This window comes from Schistocerca americana, chromosome X, assembly GCF_021461395.2.
Source record: "Schistocerca americana isolate TAMUIC-IGC-003095 chromosome X, iqSchAmer2.1, whole genome shotgun sequence".
NCBI lineage: Eukaryota > Metazoa > Arthropoda > Insecta > Orthoptera > Acrididae > Schistocerca > Schistocerca americana.
The window spans coordinates 962,516,483-962,541,019 of record NC_060130.1 but is presented as its reverse complement, the minus strand read 5'-3'; positions in this window follow the sequence as shown (position 1 = coordinate 962,541,019).

The following is a 24,537-nucleotide window of genomic DNA, read 5'->3' as shown; positions in this document are numbered from 1 at the left end:
GACCAACGCGAGCAGCAACGTCGCGATACTATAAACAGCAATCGCGATATGATACAATCCGACCTTTATCAAAGTCGGAAACGTGATGGGACGCATTTCTCCTCCTTACCCGAGGCATCACAGCAGCGTTTCACCAGGCAACGCCGGTCAACTGCTGTTTGTGTATGAGTAATCGGTTGGGAACTTTCCTCATGTCAACACGTTGTAGGTGTCACCACCGGCGCCAACCTTGTGTGAATGCTGTGAAAGCTAATCATTTGCATATCACAGCATTTTCATCCTGTCGGTTAAATTTCGCGTCTTTAGCACGTCATCTTCGTGGTGTAGCAATTTTAATGGCCAGTAGTGTACATAGCCAGGAAACGCTGGGCACTCAGGTACTATTAGAATATTAGAGAATTGCCACCATCGTTATATCTTTCCATCATTAATCTATTTGTAATAAGTTTCAACAAGTGGAGTACTCCAAAGAGTATTTTCGGTAGAGTGACAAGGAAATCCTTGAGTGCGACGTCGCTGAGGGCCAACGGTGTTTACGGCATTCTCACGACAGTAGTGGCTGCTAACGGCAACACGGGGCGAGTCTAGATGTATCCAATGGTAAGCACAGCATGAGGCTACTGAGCGTAGTTGAACTGCTTAGTCGATGAGTAACTCACAACGGTGCTACAGTGCTAGTGGCGTTGGTACAAAGCACAGCAATGGCAACGATAGACAAAGCAAACATAACATCATACCTACAAGAACAGTTGCCGAAGATGACATTTCCTCAGGAGGGAACCCAAGGAATTTAGCAGAGTGAGAAAGAAGTGGCAGATGAATTATTAGCGTTTCTGCTATATGAGTCAGTGGAACGTGCGGTGTCGTATACGCTCGTCGATGGGAAAATGTACATGAGGAGCACAGTGATGACGGAACGGGCACTAAACATAATAGTAAAAAACAATTAAGAACAGATTTCGGATAAATCCGTAACAGTATGACTCTGTAGTGCACAAGATAAACCACGGATATTCGAGTTAGGACAAGTTGCACTTGTTATGAAAACTGATGTTTGCGTGTTTCAGAGATACTCGATGCTATTTACAGTGACCTACTACGTTATGAAACATCAAATGGCGTGCGTCGTAGATTACAGTGATTTCATTGGAATCAGTGGATGGTTACGTAACTTCAAACAGCGCTATGGAATTGTAAGGCGAAAGCCAACGAAATGTCACGGTCTAATACGCTGCAGTCATGGACTGTGCGGCTGGTCCCAGCGGTGGTTCAAGTCCTCCCTCGGGCATGGGTGTGTGTGTTTGTCCTTAGGATAATTTAGGTTAAGTATTGTGTAAGCTTAGGGACTGTTGACCTTAGCAGTTAAGTCCCATAAGATTTGACACATTTTTTGAACAAAGAAATGTCAAAGCGCCAACCAGACGATGCATAGCAAATTGCGGAATCGGCTCGAAAATTTGTAGATACGACAACCAAAGTTGCCCCACAGTTCAGTAAGGAATTTACTTTCATCTCCAACCAATCAGAATTGGAAGAGGAAATGAATATCTGGAAATTAGGGGTGCCAAGACAGTTTTATCAATATTGGCTAGCATCAATCCCTTAACAAATTCGCATACAATTATTCCGACTGTTAATCTGGATGGTAAATTGATTTAGTGTGCTGCGAGAAGTTGCATGTGCTGTGCCCCCTACAGTTCTTTCTCGTGTGAGTGATCCTGCAAGGGCAGTCAGGAATATTTACGTCACAGGAGTGAAGAGTGGGAAAATGGGCCTAAGAGAACATCTGTGGTATGAGCACCGCTTTCGGGCAATAGCTGGTCAAAATAACTTGCTTTTGCTTGGTTCCTGGGCTGTGTATAAAAACAATACTCCTTTAGAGCAGACCATCGCTCCTGAAACGTGTGTAACATTGCAATTCATACTACCTGGAACTACTGGACGAATTCAGCCTCTCGATGTTTGTTTTTACCGTGTCTGTAAAACATATCATCACACCACCAGCAGCTTCGCCTTAAAGGATAGCCAGTTTCACGGCTCCACGACGGACTGTTTGGCATTCGGTTGCATGTCATCACATTCCGTAAGTTCTTAACACCCTGTTACACAAACATGATTCTGTTTCCATCCTTCAAAAGTGGATACGTAGGCGAACGCTCTGCACGGTTTGTAACTCACACGGAGTTCGCATTCGAACTTGATGGTGCGAACCTTTGTGATCTCTGTGGTGTGCCATTTTCCTTTCGATATTCATAATGCAAGTGAATGGTTCGTTTTATAAATTTCTTGAATGTTGACGATGCCCATTTTGTGAAGTGTAATACATACATTCCTGTTATGTCTTCTTTTGCTCACTGTAGTACCTATTCTTTCCGAATTTGCTACGTCTCATCGAACCATCGGAAGGGCGGAAGCTGCCGCTGAATTCCTTCTTTAGCTTATGGTGCCTTTTGCTGCTGGGATGCTTGTGCTTGTAAGAGGCAAGAAAGTGCTGACAGCAGTTCCGTGATTTGTTGATTCTGAAACTGAACAAGAGATGTTACACGGTGTTCAGCACTTAGGGATTAGTCTCCTTGGTTTGTCATGATTCCGTAAATGCTTGAACTTAAATGTTTCAACTTACGTATTTCAGCATTATATACGCACAAACACAAAAAAGAATTCAATAGAAGGAAGAAAGATTTCCTAATATGCTGGTCAAAGCCCCTTGTTCCACTTCCTTTCCCTCGTCGCCAGTTTGCACGGTGTGTGGTTTTTTAGTGTATACAGGAGCGAGGAACAGACGCCATTGATGAATAGAGAATTCAGATATTAATTTGTTATAGATCTAATATCAAATAGTAAAATAATTCATAGTTTTCTTACTGAAGCTACAGTGTCAGTTGCTAACAGTAGATTTGAATGGCGTGTGTGTGTGTCGGCTCGATGGGGATGGTTGTTCAAGTCTGGCTGACACAGGTCGGCGTCCGTCGATCGCGACAACTCCGATCTGTAGCTGTTAAAACAAACTCCTCGTTTCGTTTGTTTAGTTTCAGTTACTATCTCCCTTTAACAGATATCCGCGTACCGATGGAGCAGCACGCTGAAATGTATAGGCTGCCGTAGCTTATAATTGAAGCAACGGTGTTCGAAGGATGTCTGTCTTCTTTACTGCTACACACAGAGACTGCACCACTCGGTAGCGCAACAACTCCCTTTATCTGAAACAATAAACCATATATCCTTCACGTGTTCGCGACGGGCTTACAAGCTTACGCGAAACTTGATAACAGTAGTTTTTATGCCCAGTTTGCAAATGAATGTTCAAACGTAGATAATATGATATCTCGAATTATAAGTTCCACCATTCAGTCCGATGCCACATTATAGTCTTGCGAGGATGTTGATTTGTGAAGTATTATAGCGTCGTTAATGCGTCGCTACGGTGCTAATTCAACAAATCCTACATCGTAAATCCAGAGATGATGTATTCTATAAATAACGTACAGAAAGCATCTTAATAAAATGTTCAATTACTGTTCACTGTTAATAATGTCCCTCAATCACCTTTAGCTTCGGCCTTCTATCAAGAAAATAATTATTTCACAGTTGTACAGTAAAGTTCAATTAACTAATGTAGACGACACGAAGTATTAAAGCTATAACTGAGTTTATTGAACTTCTGAATTGTATAATCACTGCACTAGAAAGCACACCGATCTGTCATTCAAGAAATTGAAGCTACGGTTTACATCAGCAGTTCTGACATTGATTGCAGCTTCTGACAACACGGCGTACCTGTGAATTCTTCAGGATTGTGTGTATATGTTTCCTACTCAAGTCTATTTGTAGAGTTTATGTCGGCGTTTGGTATATTGCTGTGTCCTTCAATATTCGTGACGATCACAGATCACGACGACTAAGTCCCAGAACTGATTAAGTATCACACGAGCTACTTTTCCCTCGCGTATAATATCTGTACCGTTGTCTGGCTAAACGGTAAATATTCTACCACTTTTCCTCAGAACTTTGACTAATAAGTCAAGACGATACTTGAAAAACTTTAAAATTCCGGATCTGTCTGGAACAATCTAAAATCGATCAATAAGCGTGCTTCTATCGCGACGTCTACAAGAGAGTGAATTAACATCTCCACTGAAGTTTTTCATTGTAGTCGCAGCGAACTTAAAGCTCGATGCGGCTACAAACCTTTTCTTGGATAAATGTTATCTCTGATCACTTTATCTCGTCTAGGTTTTAACCTTCGTAAAGCATATATTTTGAATTTTTACTTAGAGTTTCATGCTTCGTAGATTAAGTGATCATCTGATAGTCTTTCATTTAGTTCTTTCCGTGGAATGGATGTCGTTAGTTCCCTAGTATTTCTGTTGGTCAAACTTTCGTTAGCTACAGTCACGGTCAGGATAACTAATTTTTATATCTTGTGCTGCCAAAAGGTATGTCATTAAGGGCTCTTCTTTGGTGTGTTATAACAGATACAGAAGATTTATAAATCTTTCACTCTTTAACACAATGTGTATTCAGAAGACGTCGAGCCCTGGCCACTATGAATGTCTGTAAATGTTATTCAATTGGCACAAACACAAAAATGGCACAGTGCATGAATGTTCGAACTTAAACACACCCGCCGTTGAAGCTCCGGAGAGTCGGTGCTGGCATCTCATTGGCAGCTGCGTAATCGTTCGTGGCACCGCCCTCGTGCAGCGGTGGCTGCTGTGAGAAACGCGGCGGCATAACTGTCGACGCACATACTCCAAAGTGTGGCCGAATAGCGGTCGATATCACAGTCCCATAGAAGGATGATCTGTGCACCTCCCGAACACTAATTTTCTGTCACCCTCCTAATGCACATGCTGAATCATTAGCAGCTAATATTATTACTGTGATAACTGTTAACACAATGATTTCAAATGATAGTTACGAAAGACTGAAGCTGGCCAGGGTGGCCGTGCGGTTCTAGGCGCAACCCACGGCCCCCTAGGTCACTGTAAAAAACAGACTGGAACAAATACACCAATTGTCTGGCAGCTGGCAGATTTGTTTCATGACATGCCAATTTCCGCCATCCTTAATTGACAGAAACAACTGCACGAGGTAAATGAATAATCCGTTATAAAATCCGTTGTAGTAGTCATACATCTCTCTGAAACAATGACTCAGCAATTGTAAGCGGTCATAAATCAAATAGTTTCTCACGTTCTTGTTAGATTTTCGTACGGACGCATCACATCTGCATGGAGACGCTTTCATTCTTTCAACTCGGCCGAAAACAGCAGATGGTCCCTTTTGTCGCCAAAGGCCGATTACGCATGTAAGGCTGGAGGTGTTGTCCAGCGACTCTGTATGGCTGAGTGAAGTGTCAGCTTCATAGTGCTGCGAGACGCTACGTTTTGTCTGCCCGGAGCAAGTCAGTTACAAAGCTAGGAGCTGTGTTCGTAATAGAGCCGGTGCAACTTCCTGGCGTCGAAGCATTGGTTACTCCAGAGGTGTCTCCTCTTTGGGGAGATGCTTGCTTGGTCTCATGCTAATTGGTGAACTAGAAAAGAAGTCTCTGGTGTGAACCAGTCTACAGCCACGCCTACTCACGCAATGGCTCTGTGGCAAAACGAAGCTGCTGGTCACCTTTAAAAGACTTTAAAAAGATATTGTCACAACAAACTGACGCCACGCAGTTCAGTCAACAACAAACTGTCCATCGATGGGTGGTAAAATTTGATTGGCCAATCACTTAATTTCATGTGGAAGGGGAAAACTACTTCATATTTCTCTCACCTGATTCACAGAATAGGTGGTTGTACGATTTTGATTGGATGAACCCAGCTACACGTTTTTCTTAGGACAGGTTGTAACAACAACAACGCTGTACTATTGTATATATAATAATTTATTTTCCTCTGATTTTCGATAAATTTGTGTAATCGATATTCTGATTTAATTTTTCTTTTCATGTAATTGTATTAAGAAAACTGTAAACAAATTTCGATGTGAATATTAATGTTTATGTCAAATGTCAAACAATATTGTAACAGAATTGAAATGTAAGAAACGTTGAATCTGTTGTAAGATGTTAAAATTGTAATTGCCGGCCGAAGTGGCCGTGCGGTTAAAGGCGCTGCAGTCTGGAACCGCAAGACCGCTACGGTCGCAGGTTCGAATCCTGCCTCGGGCATGGATGTTTGTGATGTCCTTAGGTTAGTTAGGTTTAACTAGTTCTAAGTTCTAGGGGACTAATGACCTCTGCAGTTGAGTCCCATAGTGCTCGGAGCCATTTGAACCATTTTAAAATTGTAATTGTGCGCCTGGTCCATACGTAGGTAATGTATTAGGATATGTAGAATGCAAAACCTCGGGTGAATACCCTGTCTGTAGGGGAGCGGTAAAAGGTGGATGGCAGGCGAGCGCGGGAAAATGCACAAGGGCGCTGCACGGCATAACGGGCTCAGCAGTAGTAGTCGGAGTTGGGCATCGGTCTGAGAAACACGTTCTGGATCGAGGAGGCTCTCCTGGAAAACGTGATTTCGTTGAGCCTCGGATGTGCCGTTTCCGATGCCTATACAGCATGGCAATATTCCATAGCCACTAAATGGAAAAGTATTGCGACGCTAAGAAGAAGCAAAGTGCCGATACATCAAGAGCCATTGCTGTGATTGTATGTGTGCTCTGTGCCTCGCCATCTCGCCGCCTGCCGACTGCCGCATCGATACGAACAGGTTGAGACTTTTAGTACTGTATTCGTGTGGACCAGTGTTACTTTTGTTCCATACTGTTCACTAACAACTTAAATTTTACCAGAACTGTCCTATCATTGAATTATCCTCACAACTAACCTAGACAGGGTCCTTTCCACATGTTGTGCAATTCGAGTGTCCCGAAATGAAGATTCAAAGTTTATGTTAATAATAATTACCTGCAGACCTATCTATGTTAGAATTATGTTTAAAGAACTTTGTTGTTAATGAATATATAGGTAAATAACAAAGGTCTGACAAAGTTGGAGGATAATGTTGAAATTGGTTTAGTAATGAAGTTTAATTAATTTGAGACAAAAATAATGGTAGTTAAATGAGCAGGAAATAAGACAAAAAGAGTAGTAACTCATATATTGGAAATCTTGAGTGCTTAATGATTTCAGTAATCAAAATTTCAATACAGTGATCATAACAGTTTCAGGGTCCCCCCCCCCCTTTTCTTTTCTATTCATTTGAATTCTGAAGTGTACTGAACTGATGTGACCAGCAAAGTTAAAGTCAATATAAAACCAAAATTTATCAGTGTTTTACCCTTTTCAGAATTGACATTGTATGTGTGTTTCGAAAGTGCTATTTCTAGGGTAACCTATGCCCGATTTTAATCCGGTCAATAGACAGTACGAAGTCTTGTAGTAAACATTATAGTGTAATGTTATGTATTTATGATTTATCCATATTTGTACAGAAAGTGAAATTATCAGTTCAGTAGATTTTCCGGTTCTAAAATTTACCATATTATGCAGTGTTACTACGTGTTGTTATGCTTGAACGTACATCCACTTGTACAGGGAAGAAACTCAGTTAATGCCTAATTAGGCTGGCGACCGTATTATTAACAATTTGGTAGCATCTGCTGTGTTGTTTCTTGTCCGTCCTAACGTGTGGTTGCACTCCGGAATTGCTTGACGTATCATTGTTATTACTGAGTTGGTGTACGTCTGATTTGCCTCCATTCAGGTACACGCGGTCAAAATCTATACAAAAATCCTTTCTCTTAAGGTGAAGCCCGTCAACTTACCATAGTACAGGCTTTAAAGAGTATCGTGTGCAATAGCGCAGTGTTACAAGCTGAGGTTAATCTAAGATGAGAAATACGAATAACATTCTCTTGGTAAGTTCTGAGTGGAGCAGGTCTAAAGATATCGCTGTTAGGCTCTGTTGAGGAACAGGATGTTTTCAGTCCTAGTGGCCGATCCAGAGAGGCGCAGACTTCAGACGAGACGAGACCAACAGGTGCTGATGCTGCCTGCACTCTACGATGGCAGGCATTAAATTTGGTAAGTGTGGCATCGTTAAATAGGAGACGAGCATCTCAAGCTTCACGGAACACCTAAAAGCACGGGTTTCACTTAGCTTCATTCCGTTAATTCAGATAGCTGCTTCTCTTTAACTCATGAGTGGACGAGAGATTCGTGATTGCTTGCCGAGCAGACGTTATTTCCTCTCATGTATGCTTAACTAACATTTCTATACTACAGTATGGTAATAGAAATCATTTTTGTACCTCCGCATTCCGAATAATTGCCCGAACTCATTTCCATTGATATCTTTCTGTCAGTCCTGACGGTTTCCCTTATAGTCCATTCAAAGTCTACCATGAGCATTTCTTATGTTTCTTTGAATTTGTTAATTAATATTTAGATGCGGTGTGAAGTTTTCCGGCGTATTTCTAATTTGAACAGTTCTCAGGTATCCGACCGGGTAGCGTCGTAATTTCTCCAGAATATTTCGGCAGACGTACACGCTGTCATCTTCAGGTGGTTCAGGAAATAGTGTGGAGAAATACTGTGGAGAAATTACGACGCTACCCGGTCGGATACCCGAGAACTGTTCAAATATTTAGATGCCTCTCTGAGTTATAAATAATTTACAGAATTTTTCCTGTTCTTGTGATATTTGCGAGAACCGTTGAATAAACTATTGCATCCAGACTCAGAAACCAGTCGCCTTTGAATGGTGTAACCTCATGTCAACGGAATAGCAAAAATGCTACAATTACTGAATAAATGGAGCTAAGAAAGTGTAAATGGACTGAAGAAAATTCTCGAGCTGTTGTAATTCGCTGGTCTGTTGTGGAAAACCTCCGTATTCGTTTTGAACTGAGTATTGTAAGTTTGAGTTACGTTCAATAAGTAACAGATTTGTAACAGTTTTCTGTGTCACTGTTGCCCAAACTGCTGCTGCAGACGTAGCACAATGCGCCAGAGCCATACGCCAAACATGGTGGTCTTCCCTCTCGGCAGTGCCACGTGGTCGTCCGAGCCCGGTCTTCTTGCGACCGTATATTCTCGTGGCCAGCGCTGCCAACAATCATCTACAGTGGCTACATTCCTGCCAAGACTTTCTGCAGTATCGCAGAACGAACATCTAGCTTGTCGTAGCTCTATTACACGACTTCGTTCAATCTGAGAGAGATGTTGATAATGGCTTCTTTGTCACCTTAAATGCATCAACTCACCACGTCCAGTCTCAAAGGTAACTGGCGCTCACAACTATCACATCATTTTTAAAGCAATCGTGACATGCATCCTCACAGTAGCGCTACTATCGTCACTGTTATGCGAGAGGCACGAAATGTAAACAGATATAATCGATCAGATGGAGAAACACGCTTGCCAACTTTCGTTTATGTTGCAAAACTCCTTCTTTGTTTTTTTCAGTCAGTGCGTGTCGTTTGATTCAGATAGTCTCCTAAATAAGGACTGGGAGTACTGGTAAGTAAACTTTTTTTCATTTTTGCCCACTTTCACTTTTAACTGTTAAAACATATCCTGAAAGGTAATTCAGCACATCAGGTTTAGAGGGAATGTCTTAGAAACCATGAAATATGAAAATTGCTTTTCATGTAGAAGTGGAAATGTAGCAAACGTTCTTCAAAACTGTATCATCAACTCTGGTAATAATTTGAAATGTTGTAAAACACTGCACCACCTTTAATGAATTTTTAAAAATGGGAATATTGAAGAAGCTTTCACGCCGCATCCGTCCACGGTACTAAAGCTGTTTTCTGAAATATCATTCAAGGAAAATTATCTGTACACGTGTGCCGTTGGAGAAGTTTCAACATACCTAATTAAAATATCTCTAACTCCATTGTTATTCCAGTTATTTATTTTTCTAATTCTTGTTTGATATTTGAAAATGTTATTTTACGTTTTACATACAAATTTTTCTGTTTCTTAATTCACAGTTTCACCTACAAATGTTATGTTAATTTCTAGTAATAAGTAACTCATTATTATCAATCAAAATTATTACAGTAATGATAATGTGTAATGAAATACTTAAATCACAAGGTTTTTTTTACACCATGCAGATAAAATTAACGAAATCTCTTCACATAATTCACACGACAGGCAGCAGACAGGTTGACATCATAAACATTCGGTGTAACTAGATCGGAAAATCTTTTCTCAAAGTTCCTCTAATATCTTACAACACCGTCCAACGGGTGTCCCTGTCCCATAGAGCCTTTTGGGATCAACAGATGAACAAGTTTCTCGTCCTTAGCTATGATACTCCAAACAATTTTGTAACACTTTCCACCTCCTTTTCATAGTTTAAAAAGCTAATATAGTTTGGACCGAGAATTCGAGAATCTCTTTTTGAAGCTCCAAATATTCTTGTAACGGCATCGAAATCTGATAAACTAATGTCTGACCACGTCAAAAGATATTCAGCAGAAGTTTTCTTTCCCAGAGTGAAAGAATAATTTGCATTATTATTAGATTCTTCGGATGTTCAGTGTGATAGAACCGCTTTGAGCGTCGCATCTGAGGATTACAATCTTGTTCATCTGGTGATCCTAAAATGCCCAAGGCAATAGGTATAGCCTTTGGACTTCAATGGCATTCGATGCTGGAAGAACGTTGTGAGAAGTTTTCCACATCTGGCTCTGCTGAATGATTATGACGTCAATCTCCACTTAAGAAACAATATAATCAAGTTGCAATTACTAGTTCACAATTAGTTCCCTTCAGTAATGTTTTCCAATGTACTGAAATATGCCTGATAAAAATCAGATTGTTTCGAGGATCGTCCAGCACAATTTCCCAATCGTACTGAATTTTATTGCATCTTGTGTTGTTAGTCGTATGTATTACATGAAGTGGTTTAGTTCGTTTTATTTGTGTATGGGGTAAAAAGTGTTATTTTTTAACCATTCTTATCATTACTGTAATGATATTGTATCATAATAATGAGTTACTAATTATTTCCGGTATACAGAATACAAATATGTGAAATGTCAAAGTAAAAAACAATAAAGAAACATGAATTTAAAGCGTAAAATAACAATTTAAACCATGAAAGAAATATCAGTAAAACAAATAATTACAGTAATAATGGACTTTTAGATATTCTGAATAGGTATGTTGAAACTATTCCTTCAGCACACTGTGTTCAGTTTATTTACCGAAAATGGTATTTCAGAAGTTATCTTATTTAACATGGATGGATGTGGCCTGAACGCTTCTTTGATTTATGTTGTGGTTTCTATTTTTCAATTTAATTAATGGTAGTGGGATATTTTGCAACATTTCAAATTATTACAAAAGTTGATTATATAGCTTTAAGAACCTTAATTACATTTCAACTTTTATCTGAAACGTAATTTTTATATGTCATTGTTTATAAGATATTCACTCTGACGCTAATATGCCACATTGCCTTTTGTGGTATGTCTTACGCGTTAAAAGTGAAACTGGGCAAAAACAAAAAAAAATGTATTCCATTGTTTTGATATTTAATTACCAGCAAGTTTTATGAATATCGTTAATTCACACCTAGGAAAGTTCCCTTTTTCACCACAGACACAAGATGCCGTGTTTATACGAGAAGGAAACAAACACAAGAAATATCTACTTTAGGTGACAAATCTAATAACGAATCAAGCAACATGTTCCATTCATAGCTAAGCCACTGCAGCCTACTATTCAACGAGGCAGATTATTCCGAACACACGGCTGTGATGCAGTGTCTAATAATTAACATACCAGAATTTCCTCCACTGGAGAAAACAGGCGACGCGCAGTAGGAAGCGAGCGTACTCCAACAACAGCTGCGTAGAACAACACATTTTTCTCCACGGCGCAACATGAAAATAAACATGGGCAATCCGCAAAGGTGTGTAATACCCGCAACTGGAGTGCCAAAGGTGCAGCTCACGTAACTTCTCAGCCACCAGTCCCGCCAATAGTTTCAAAATCGTATACAGCTTTACCTCACAGGATAAACGTCGATAAGACGCAAATTATAAAAGGTCGTAGATTAGCAGACGGCATCTTCAGTTCATTGTTAGCTACAATGGAGTAAATGAATTCAACGGTAGTTGCAAACATACACTGAGCTGACAAAGGTCGTAGGATACCTCCTAATATCGTGTCGGACCTCATTTTGCTCGGCGCAGTGCAGCACCTTGACTTGACATGGACTCAACAAGTCGATGGAAGTCCCCTGCAAAAATACTAAGCCTCGCTGCCTCTATGGCCGTCCGTAATTGCGAAAGTGTTGCCGGTGCAGGATTTTTTGCACGAACTGACCTCTCTAATACGCCCCATAAATGTTCGATGAGATTCATGGCGGGCGATCTGGCTGGCCAAATAATTCGCTCGAATTGTCCAGAATATGCTTCAGACCAATCGCGAACACTTGTAAACTTCATCGTTAACTGAGAAAGTGAAGTCCATGAATGGCGGAAAATTGTCTTCAAGTAGGCGAACATAGCTGAGAACACAGGTCATTTCATAAAAACAAAGCCCACAATATTATGGAAACCACCACCAGCTTGCACAGTACCTTGTTGACATCTTGAGTCCATGCCTTTCTGGGGTCTGTGCCACACTCGAACCCTACCATCAGCTCTTACCAACTGAAACAGGGATTTATCTGACCAGGGAGAGGCGCTGCAGGCGATGTCGTGCTATTACCAAAGACACTCGCGTCACTCATCTGCTGCCATAGACCATTATTGCCAAATTTTGCCACATTGTCCTAACGGATGCGTTCGTCGTTCTTCCCACATTGATTTATGCAGTTATTTCACGCAGTACTGTTTGTCTGTTAGCACTGACATCTGTACGCAAACGCCACTGCCGTCCGTTACGTGAAGACCGTCGCCGATTGCGTTGTGAGTGGTGGGAAGTAATGTCTGAAATGTGGTATCTGGAAATATTAAATTTCCTAACGACTTCCGAAATGAAAAGTCCCATGCATCCAACTTCAACTGCAACTCTGCGTTCAGAGTCTGTTAATTCCCGTCTTTCGGCCATAATCACGTCGGAAACCTTTTTACATGAATCACCTGAGTAAAAATGACAAATCCGCCAACCCAATGCCCCCTTTATACCTTGTGCGTGCAATACTACTGGCATCTGTATATGTGCATATCGCTATCCCATGACTTCATTCACCTCAGTGTTCATCAGTAAGATATCAGGAAAAGCAACTAAAACCTTATAAAACAGGATAATGCTCAAAATTGTACAGTGTCACGCAAGATCAGCAGTATCCAGCACAAAAAGTCTGCTACAAGAACTACATCAAAACGAAGAAAACGTCACAGCGGTTCTGAGAACATGATTTAAGCCTACTACAGATAAAATGTTCCCTACGTACGATCTTATGAGGCAACAAGGAATTGATGGGAAGGGAGAGGTTGCGATTCTCATCCATAGGAATTTTTCCTAGACAGCTACCCACTGGGGAACAGCTTCAAGTTGTAGCATTTAGAAATCATTCACGTTTGATCAGATTCTCGCTAATCCCCTGTTACTATCTTCCTAGAACCAGAATCAATTACAGGACACGAAGAAATATGTTTACTCAGACGCAGCCACCGTAATTGGTGTGTGGTGACTTTAACGCACATAGTGTTTTGTGGGGGCATGGAATTACAGATTGCTACAGGTGATAACTGGAAGGGATAACTGGATAATGCTACTTATTGATGGAAAACCTACCACATTATCTAGTCCTTATAGAAGACAAACAGCTGTCGACCTATCCATATGCTCAACAGTCTTGGTTACTCTAGCTCAATGGACAGATCAGAATGACATACTAGGATCAGACAACCTTCCGCCTGAACTGAATTGGAAGTAACTGCTACGCCAGACAATGAAGTAAAGAAAAATCAAAAATATAGAATAAAATAAGCACAATAAGAAGAATACAAGACATCGACTAGCATACAAGTTCTTAACTAAGAACAAGTCACAACGCAGAGGACGATTATAGAGCATTTACCGAATTCATGAACAAAGCAGCTCTAGAAACAATCCCTATGAAGCAAATATCGAAGAAAGTAAAGAAAAATATTCCAAAGAAAAATCCAAACCGTTTCGTAGGATTCAGAATGCTCAAGAGCAGCTGCGGTAAGCAAAAAAGAACGGACGTAACAACTAGCAAACAAGTCACTCAATAAGTTCCTATAATACAAGAAAATATATTCCTAAATGAAGCATTTTTAAAGAAAAAGAAGAAAGAGAGCTGGATAGCGTTTGTATCAGTTTACATACAGAATCTAAGATACGTATATATGGAGTCACATTACGGCTCTTCGTAACAGGAAACAAGGAACTATCAGTTTCAAAAGTTTGGATGAATCACACGCAGACACATACCTAGAGGAAACAGTACGTTCGTCCGTATCGTCAGAATCTTTGAGTATTACAGAAGAAGCATCACACCGTTTGCAGTGCTTTCCGTTTACAAACAAAAAACTATCTATTGTCTTGACCAGCCCTGCGAATGCAGCACCAGCAGTGGACAATATTTATTATGCAATGACGCGGAATTCGTCTGAGTACGCAAAGGGATGACTGCTGGAAATTTGTAATCGAACATTGTTCTACAGCTCATTTTTTTGAAGAAAGGACTACACAGAACATTATACCAAATTTGAAACATTGAATGAATCCAGCATCTGGTTCCTCCTACATATCCATAGCACTTCCGTCAACCATTGTGAAAATACTCTACGAACTAGAAAAACAGTCTTCATGGCTCCAGACTGACGATAGACTGCGAGACTATCTTCAAGGTCACGGGGGACCCCATCTCCCACCTTCCCCCTTCACCCAAGGGAATTTGTGTGTGAAACGTAATGTAAAATGATACCCTGACCACGTCTGTCAGTTGTGGCGGATTACAGCACAGTTAATGATCTAAGATGAGGTCGACCTTACCCCACAGATCTTGGCCAAGAGAACGATAGCAACAGTTCCTACCCGTCTTCTCTCTAGGTACATATGAATCAAGCGCCGTCTTCCCCCCGCCTCTATTCGTACTATAAATCTAACTACATGAACCTCATCATACTTATTCTGTACGTTGCAGTGGGAGTATCAAAATGGAGTGCCAGCGGAGGCTAGACCAGTCTCCCCCCCCCCCCCAAAAAAAAGGGGAATAAAAAGAATGAGAAGACATATAAGTACAGTTTGCTCCTTCCTCTCTTAATTAACTGCGGTTTACAAATTTGAGGTAATATGTTGGATTTTTACGGATTTTCCCGATACTTACATCTTCATCCTAACATATACATACATACATTTAAATATAATACTAAATAAAAACTGCAGTGCATTACATTGACAAATTACATTGGTTCCCCAATTTAACAACATATAAGCTCTTCATGAGACTTTAAATGGTAAACAAATACCACCACATGATAATGAAACAAAATAAACATTTTCACCATACCAAATCTGTCATCCCTACATTACTTGGGTGTGCGGTGTCGTAGTGTGTGTTAAAATGGGCACGTCGTCCTACTGGCTGAAGTGCTTTGATATAAAGACATCATGGCGTTTTCTGTAATCACTCCAAAGCATGACCACTACCTACTATTCAAAAACATACATACATAAATGTGAAACATTTGAACTTTAACAATTTCGTCAGTGCCTTATTTGATAATATATACATTGTTACTTGAGTACCAAGTCAGCATTCTCCCTGCATTATTAGTGGGTGACATCACTATAAGAGAATCTGTAGTAGAATCATTTTGTGAATGTTGCAGTTCTTCTCATTTCCATGCTTGCCAAGAAAAGCTGGAGAGGAATTCCGCCCTATGAAAGACACCGTTTTGCATTTATGTTAACACCCAGACACGTTTCAGCACTTTTTGTGCGATCTTCAGTGGATTTAATCGTTTATTTTCTCTCTAAAAATTGTTACATGTTAACTTCTTGTATGGGTTATATGAACGTTTGGCACAAGATATATGAATTATTATTTTCAAATATTTTACATTAGTTTGCATACAGTTCAGAGCTAAGACACATGCCACTGGTTTGAAGCATTCTGTGTTTTTTTTATTATTTACGATGTGTCTATAGGTTTTAGTGGAAATAAAGTGGCTGTGTGGTTGTACACATTTAGTTACATCCCTCACATGAAGCTATTGGCTGTTTACGTTGTTTCCTTCAAATCTAGTACATAATCTACAGCTTGCTATTTTCAAACAAGGAAACTCTTTGAAACTTTCTGGCAGATTAAAACTGTGTCCCGGACCGTGACTCGAACTCGGGACCTTTTCCTTTTGCGGGCAAGTGCTCTACCAACTGAGCTACCCAAGCACGATTCACGCCCCGTCCTCACAGCTTTACTTCCTTCACTACCTCGTCTCCTATTCATTCTGCAAACGAAACTCTTTCTGTTTATTGTTTATTTCTGACTGAGAATCACTAAATATTGGGTTATTTGGCGTCTTATGGGTTAGTGTATGAGTTCCAAGCATTTTTCCATTAGTTTAATAAACACACAGATACACGTAACAGAGACTTCAGTCATCAATAATATGTTGTTCTTCACTTTCCATAAGTCTGCCAACGCTGTCGCGACTTTTCGATTCCACGACTGTAGAAATCACATGGGTTTGAGGCGAAGAACTCGTCGGGGCATGTTCGAAGTGCATTTTCTTCAGGAAAGGAAGTTCCTTGAAGGTTGTTCGATAGAGAGCGGAAAAGGTGAAAACCTGAGGGCGCAAGGCGAAGTGAATAAGGTGGGTGCCGAATGACTTCCGAACTCAGTTCCTGTGTAACGATTTTTGTGAGCCTAGCAGAATGCAGGAGAGCGTTATCGTGGAGAAGCATCACTTCTCGCAGTCTTCCTCGTCGTCGTTCTTGGATTACGTCTACAAAGTGTCTCAGTTATTGATAACAAATGTCAGCAGTGACGGTTACACCTCAAGGAAGCAATTCGTAGTACACCACAACGTCACTGTTCCACCAGATGCATAACATTATCTTTTGTGGAAGCACGCAGCTATTTACTTGGGAGTTGCTGTTTTATTTGGACACAACCATTCCTTTCTTTTCCTTATGTTTTCATAAATATACCATTTCTGGATATCAATGACAGTACTGGATAGGAATGGCAGGCGTTGTTCACAAGCTAATTGATGACGAGCAAGCAGAGATGCACATGTGGCCATCCACTGATTTTTGTTATTTTGGCTTAGACAATGCGGTGCTCATACATCTGACTGTTGAATCTCCCCATTGCATGCAATGTCGTACGATGGTGTAATGGTCACAGTTCATCACATTTGCCAGTTCTCGAGTACACTGGTGCGGATTAATGGGTATAAACGATCTTCATTAAGCCCCGAAGCTCTTCCTGAACGTGGAGTGTCAAAACGATCCTCCTTAAAATGAGAAAACCATCTTCGTATTGTACTCTGTTCAAAGGCAATACACGGCGCAAATCTTTATGGTAGGCTCCACTGCTGTCAACGCTCCAATGAGTTCAAAAAGGTAGTCTATTTTGTAAAGTCTACAGCACCACTCACTATCTTCCGATGGCAAAATGAGAATATGTAAATTGAAACAGCAAAAATGAATTACAAATAGAAGATGACAGTCTCTAAGTAAACCGATAGCAACCGGAATTATAACATGTAAGACAGAAAACCTACTAACTTATGCACCAACCTAATACTTACAGTTTTTGATGATGTGTTTTTTACATTGTTTGTGACGAGATAATACGCATACGTCTTACTCTATTGTCGTTACACATTCATTGTGTAATGTTTGTGCCGGCCGGAGTGGCCAAGCGGTTCTAGGCGCTTCACTCTGGAACCGCGCGACCGCGACGGTCGCAGGTTCGACTCCTGCCTCGGGCATGGATGTGTGTGATGTCCTTAGGTTAGTTAGGTTTAAGTAGTTCTAAGTTCTAGGAAACTGATGACCTCAGTCCCATAGTGCTCAGAGCCATTTGAACCATTTGTAATGTTTTACGTGCTGTTATGGCTGTGTGGTGTTGATTTGCTTCGTGGCATATTTGTTTGGGATGTGGCGCGCTGGTTTGAAGTGTTGGTGACGCCTGTGATGTTGCTCGTGTGTTTCTCTCTCTCTCTCTCTCTCTCTCTCTCTCTCTCTCTCTCTCTCTGTGTGTGTGTGTGTGTGTGTGTGTGTGTGTGTGTGTGAGAGAGAGAGAGAGAGGGAGAGAGAGAGAGAATGAATGAGTTATGCAGTTATGGATAGAGTGAATGGTGTGGAATATGGGGAGGGGAATTTAGTTTTAGAGCGTGAAAACTTGCAGTTTTGTCGTTGGTATTACTTGTATAACTCTTCAATTCTGGCAAAGACAGTTTTATTGCACAGTGATGTGTACTCGCAATACTTCCTTCCCATAGGCTATTGCTTTTTGGATGCGATAATTTTCTTCTACTGAAAACTTTTGGTGCAGGTTGTTACTAGTTTCAGATGTTTGCAATTAGTTTCTATTTTCGTTGGGTGGTGATTCTGTGCCATTAGGCGATGTGAAAATGTTAAGTGGGAGCTATTATTTTTCAGTGTTCTGAGATATTCTGTGTACCTGGTTCTAAAATTCCTGCATGTTTGACCCACATTTACAGATCGGCGGCAGTTGCAAGTTAGTTGATACATACCAGTTGGACTGTGGTATTTTTTCAAAGTTCGTTGTGTATTGTGTTGTTGGTTTTGTATGCTACGTTATATTCTTGCCTTTCAAAACCTGTGAGTGACTTTGGTGTTGTAAGTCATTATGTGCCGCTTGTTGCTTACTGGCTGCCAATTTGTTGTGAGTTTTCTTGTATCAGTGTGTGTGTGTTTCCTGATTATGTGTTGCCTTTTTCCGCATTTTGGTGTTGTTTATTTTACCTACTGTCATTGTATCAAACACATTCTCCTGCGAAGATGGTTTTATTGTGTTTTATTTTTATAATGTTGACGGTTTCTTGTGTTTGAATGTATGTTTCATGGAAATTATGTCAAATGAAATTAATGTAGCTGTGTTCTGCGTGCTTTCATTTCATATTCTTTCTCTTAACCCACTTCATTTCTTTAAGATTACGTTTTATGTGTGTTTGTATATTGTCTGTAGAAATGTGTATGTGCATTTGGCTGAGTAGTATGTTGGTGAATTGGTAATTTTATAAATGGTTGTATTGGGATACTTCGTTTGTGAATTTTAGGCAATAACTTCGATTCGGAACCTTGGGATTTATCTGTATGATTCTTTTAACATGTGTGTCTGTGAAAATCATTTCTGTTTTTCAGAGCTTTCTGTAAGTTTCTCTGACATCAGTTCATTCTATTATTTTTTTGCTCTGGATGTATTACAATGTTTTTTCAGTGTATTTCTTCCCTTTGATGAGTACAACTGAACTGCCCTTATCAGATTTTGTGATAAATGCATTTTCCTGCAGTAATTTTTTTGTAACTATCTGTAGGTTTTTTCCTTAGTCGTCGTGTGTTATGATGGTTTTGTTGTCTCTGATAATATTTTTTATTTCCTCGGCGACTAGTTCTCTTGTTAGGTTTGCATTGAGTTCAGGTGTGTTGAGTCGTTCTTGTTGCTTTACGATGTGTTCAGTTTCGAGAAGCGCGGATGCCACTGCTTGGTGGTCAACGATGAGTCGCAGGTCCCCACTACCGTGGATGGCCATCGTCGGCGAGTATGGTGGCATATTAGCAGAGATCACCCTCTCTCAATGTTTTAGAGACTTCTGGTCATGGCTGGTAAGTTATTGAGGGAACTCTGTCAGCTAGGCAGAATGTTATGGACATCCTCCATCCTCATCTGCTATCTCTCATGCCACAGTATTGTAGTACCATTTCTCAACAGGGCAATGTCACACTACACATGGAAACTGTCTCTAGGAACAGGGTGTGTGATGTGGAGGTACTCCCATACTCGCAAAATCCCCAGATCTATCTCCAATGGAACATGCGTGGAACCACTTTGGACGTCAGCTCTGTTCCGCTGCCAATATCCACGATATAACCGAGTAGTTACTACAGCTATGGGCCATCTTGCCTCGATGGGGGATACAACAGCCTTATGATGCCCTTCCCAAGCGAATAAGTGCATACTTCCAAGCCGGAAATGGTGCAACACAAATTGATAAATGGGCGTATATTATCAGTTTCTTTGTAAATTTGCCTCGATTTTGTGACAATTGAAGTGTGTGTGTGTGTGTGTGTGTGTGTGTGTGTGTGTGTGTGTTGTGTGTTGTGTGTGACAGAGAGAGAGAGAGAGAGAGACAGAGAGAGAGAGCTTATTGTTTGTTGTCTGATATTTCGCTTAGCGTGCTGAATAATTTTCTGTTGCAAAGTATTGTTTGGTCATTGAAGACTTTTTCCCTGTATTATACCTTTTGAATGTGGCTCTTTTCTTCTGTTATTAATTAATTATACAAATAATTAATGTCTTTTGACATCTGGACGTCTGTTTCTCTGCCACTACTGCGGTGGTTGTTTCCAGTGAGGTGATCTGCGAATGTGGAGTGTGTACTATTGCTTTTAAGTACTTATAAATGTCCAGCGTGTTTATTCATAAATTTCCTACACGTCGTTACAAAACTAGATACTAAATTTCGTTGTTCTAAAAAGGAAACTTGAAAAAATAGCAGGAAATAAATCGTGAAACGGGAAACATAGACGTGACTAACAAAGTGATGAATTCCAAAGCAAGGACCGCTAGAGGAAAAAGGTAGAGCTGCACGTGCAAGCATAATTGTGAGGAAGATATATGCTATTTATGGGAAAATTAAAGAATCTTTTGGAGAAAAGAGAGGCAGCTGTGTGTATATGAAGAGCCGATGACAAGCTAGTAAAAGCAAAAAGGGAAATCTGAGAGGCAAAACGTATATTTTGATAGGCTATTCGAAAGAAACCCGCCCACCCCATGAACCATGGACCTTGCCGTTGGTGGAGGGGCTTGCATGCCTCAGCGATACAGATAGCCGTACCGTAGGTGCAACCACAACGGAGGGTATCTGTTGAGAGGCCAGACAAACGTGTGGCTCCTGAATCGTGGCAGCAAACTTTTCAGTAGTTGCAGGGGCAACAGTCTGGATGATTGGCTCATCTGGCCTTGTAACATTACCCAAAACGGCCTTGCTGTGCTGGTACCGCGAACGGCTGAAATAAAGGAGAAACTACAGCTGTAATTTTTCCGGAGGGCATGCAACTTTACGGTATGGTTTAATGATGATGTCGTCCTCTTGGATAAAATATTTCAGAGGTAAAATGGTTCCCCGTTCAGATCTCCGGGCAGGGACTGCTCAGGAGGAGGTCGTTATCAGGAGAAACAAAACTGGCGTTCTAGGGATCGGAGAGTGGAATGTCAGATCCCTTAATCGGACAGGTACGGTACAAAATTTAAAAAGCGAAATGGATGGGGTCAAGTAAGATATAGAGGGAATTATTGAAGTTTGGTGACAGGAGGAACAAGACTTCTGGTCTGGTGAACACAGGGTTATAAATGCAAACTCAAATAGGAGTAACACACGAGTAGGATTAATAATGAATAAGAAAATAGGAGCACGGGTAAGCTACTACAAACAGCATATAGTGGACGCATTATTGTAGCCAAGATAGACAAGAAGCTCACACCCACCACAGAAGTACAAGTTTATATGCCAACTAGCTCAGCAGATGTCGAAGAGATTGAAGAAATGTATGATAAGATAAAAGAAATCATTCAGATAGTGAGAGGAGACGAAAATTTAGTAGTCATGGGGGACTGGAATTCGATAGTAGGAAAAGGAAGAGAAGGAAAAGTAGTAGGAGAATATGTAATGGAGATAACGAAAGAGGAAGCCGCTTGGTATAATTTTGCACAAAGCGTAACTGAATCATAGCTAACACTTGGTTTAAGAATCATGAAAGAAGATTGTATACGTGAAAGAGGCCTGGAGGCAAGACAGGATTTAGGAACAAGGTTTTAAATTGCAAGACATTTCCAAGGGCAGATGTGCACTTTGACCACAATTTATTGGCTATAAACTGTAGAATAAAACTGAAGAAACTGCAGAAAGGTAGGAATTTAAGTAGATGGGACCTGGATAAACTGAAAGAACCAGAGGTTGTAGAGAGTTTAAGAGAGAGCATTAGGGAACGATTGACAAGAACGGAGGAAAGAAATACAGTAGAAGAAGAATGGGTAGCTTTGAGAGATGAAACAGTGAAGGCAGCAGAGGATCAAGCAGGCAAAAAGACGAGGGCTAGTAGAAACCCTTGGGTAACAGAAAATAAATTGCATTTAATTGATGAAAGGAGAAAATATAAAAATGCAATAAATGAAGCAGGCAAAAAGGAATACAAACGTCTCAAAAACGAGATCGACAGGAAGTGCAAACTGCCTAAGGAGGGATGGCTAGAGGACAAACGTAAGGATGGAGAGGCACATATCACTAGCGTAAGATAGATGCCGCATACAGGAAAATTAAAGAGAACTTTGGAGAAAAGAGAACCGCTTGTATGAATATCAAGAGCTCAGATGGAAAACTACTGCTAAGCAAGGAAGGGACATCAGAAAGGTGGAAGGAGTACATAGATGGTCTATACAAGGGCGATGTAGTGGAGGGCAGTATCACGGAAATGTAAGAGGACGTAGATGAAGATGAAATGGGAGATATGATACTGTGTGACGAGTTTGACAGAGCACTGGAAGATCTGAGTCGAAACAGGGCCCCGAGAGTAGACAGCATTCCATTAAAACTACTGATAGCCTTGGGAGAGCCAACCCTGACAAAATTCTACCATCCGATGAGCAAGATGTTTGGGACAGGCAAAATAACCTTAGGCTTCAAGAAGAATATGATAATTCCAATCCCAAAGAAAACAGGTGTCGACAGGTGTGAAAATAATCGAACTATTAGTTTAATAAGACACTGTTGCAAAATATTAACACGAATTCTTTACAGACGAATGGAAAAACTGATAGAAGATGACCCTGGGGAAGATCAACTTGGATTCCGTAGAAATGTTGGAACACGTGAGGCAATACTGACCCTACGACTTATCTTAGAAGATAGATTAAGGAAAGGCAAACCTACGTTTCTAGCATTTGTAGAGTTAGAGAAAGCTTTTGACAATGTTGACTGGAATACTTTGTTTTTAAGTTCTAAAGATGGCAGGAATCAAATAGAGGAAGCGAAAGGCTACTTAGAATTTGTACAGCAACCAGCTGCCAGTTATAGCAGCCGAGGGACATGAATGGGAAGCAGTGGTTGGGAAGGAAGTGAGATAGGTTTATAGCCTAACCCCGATGTTATTCAATCTGTATATTGAGGAAGCATTAAAGGAAACAGATAATAAATTTGGAGTAGGAATTAAAGTCCATGGAGATGAAATTAAAACTTTGAGGTTTGCCGATGACATTGTAATTCTGTCAGAAACAGCAAAGGACGTGGAAGAGCAAAAATGGTTCAAATGGCTCTGAGCACTATGGGACTTAACTTCTGAGGTCATCAGTCCCCTAGGACTTAGAACTACTTAAAGTAAGGACATCACACACATCCATGCTCGAGGCAGGATTCGAACCTGCGCTCGTAGCGGTCGCGCGGTTCCAGACTGTAGCGCCTAGAACCGTTTGGCCACTCCGGCCGGCCGTGGAAGAGTAGTTGAACGGAATGGACAGTATCTTGAAAGGAAGATATAAGATGAACATCAACAAAAGCAAAACGAGGGTAATGCAATGTAGTCGAGAAAATTAGATTAGGAAGTGAGACACTTGTTTTGCTATTTGGGGCGCAAAATAACTGATGATGATCGGAGCAGAGAGGACATAAAATGTAGACTTCCTATTACAAGGGAAGCATTTCTGAAGAAGATAAATTTGTTAACATCGAGTATAGATTTAAGTGTCAAGAAGCCTTTTCTGAAAGTATTTGTATGAAGTGCAGTCATGTATGGAAGTCAACATGGCCGATAAATAGTTTAGACAAGAAGACAATAGAAGCTTTTGAACTGTGTTGCTACAGAAGAATGCTGAAGATTAGATGGATAAATCAAGTAACTAATGAGGTGATACTACATAGAATAGGGGAGAAGAGGAATTTGTGGCCCAACTTGACTATAAGAAGGGATCGGTTGGTAGGAGATGTTCTGAGGCATCAAGGGATCACCAGTTTATTAGTGGAGGGCAGCGTGGAGGGTAAGAATCGTAAAGGGAGACCAAGAGATGAATACAATAAGCAGATTCAGAAGGATGTAGGTTGCAGTACGTACTTCGAGGTGAAGAAGCTTACACAGCATAGGGCAGCATGGAGAACTGCATCAAACCAGTCTCTGGACTGAAGACCACAACAACACAACGAAAGAAACTATCTTGAAGACAATATTATGGTAAAAGAAGAGGAAGCAGATGAACATGTGGTCGCAAATACGATACTGGAAGCAGACTTCAGCATATCACTAAAAGATCTAAGCCGAGAGAACGCTCCTAGACTAGAATTATCAATGTCCTTGGGAGAATATACTATGATAAATCTGTTTCATCTGATATACTGGATGAGACAAGCAAA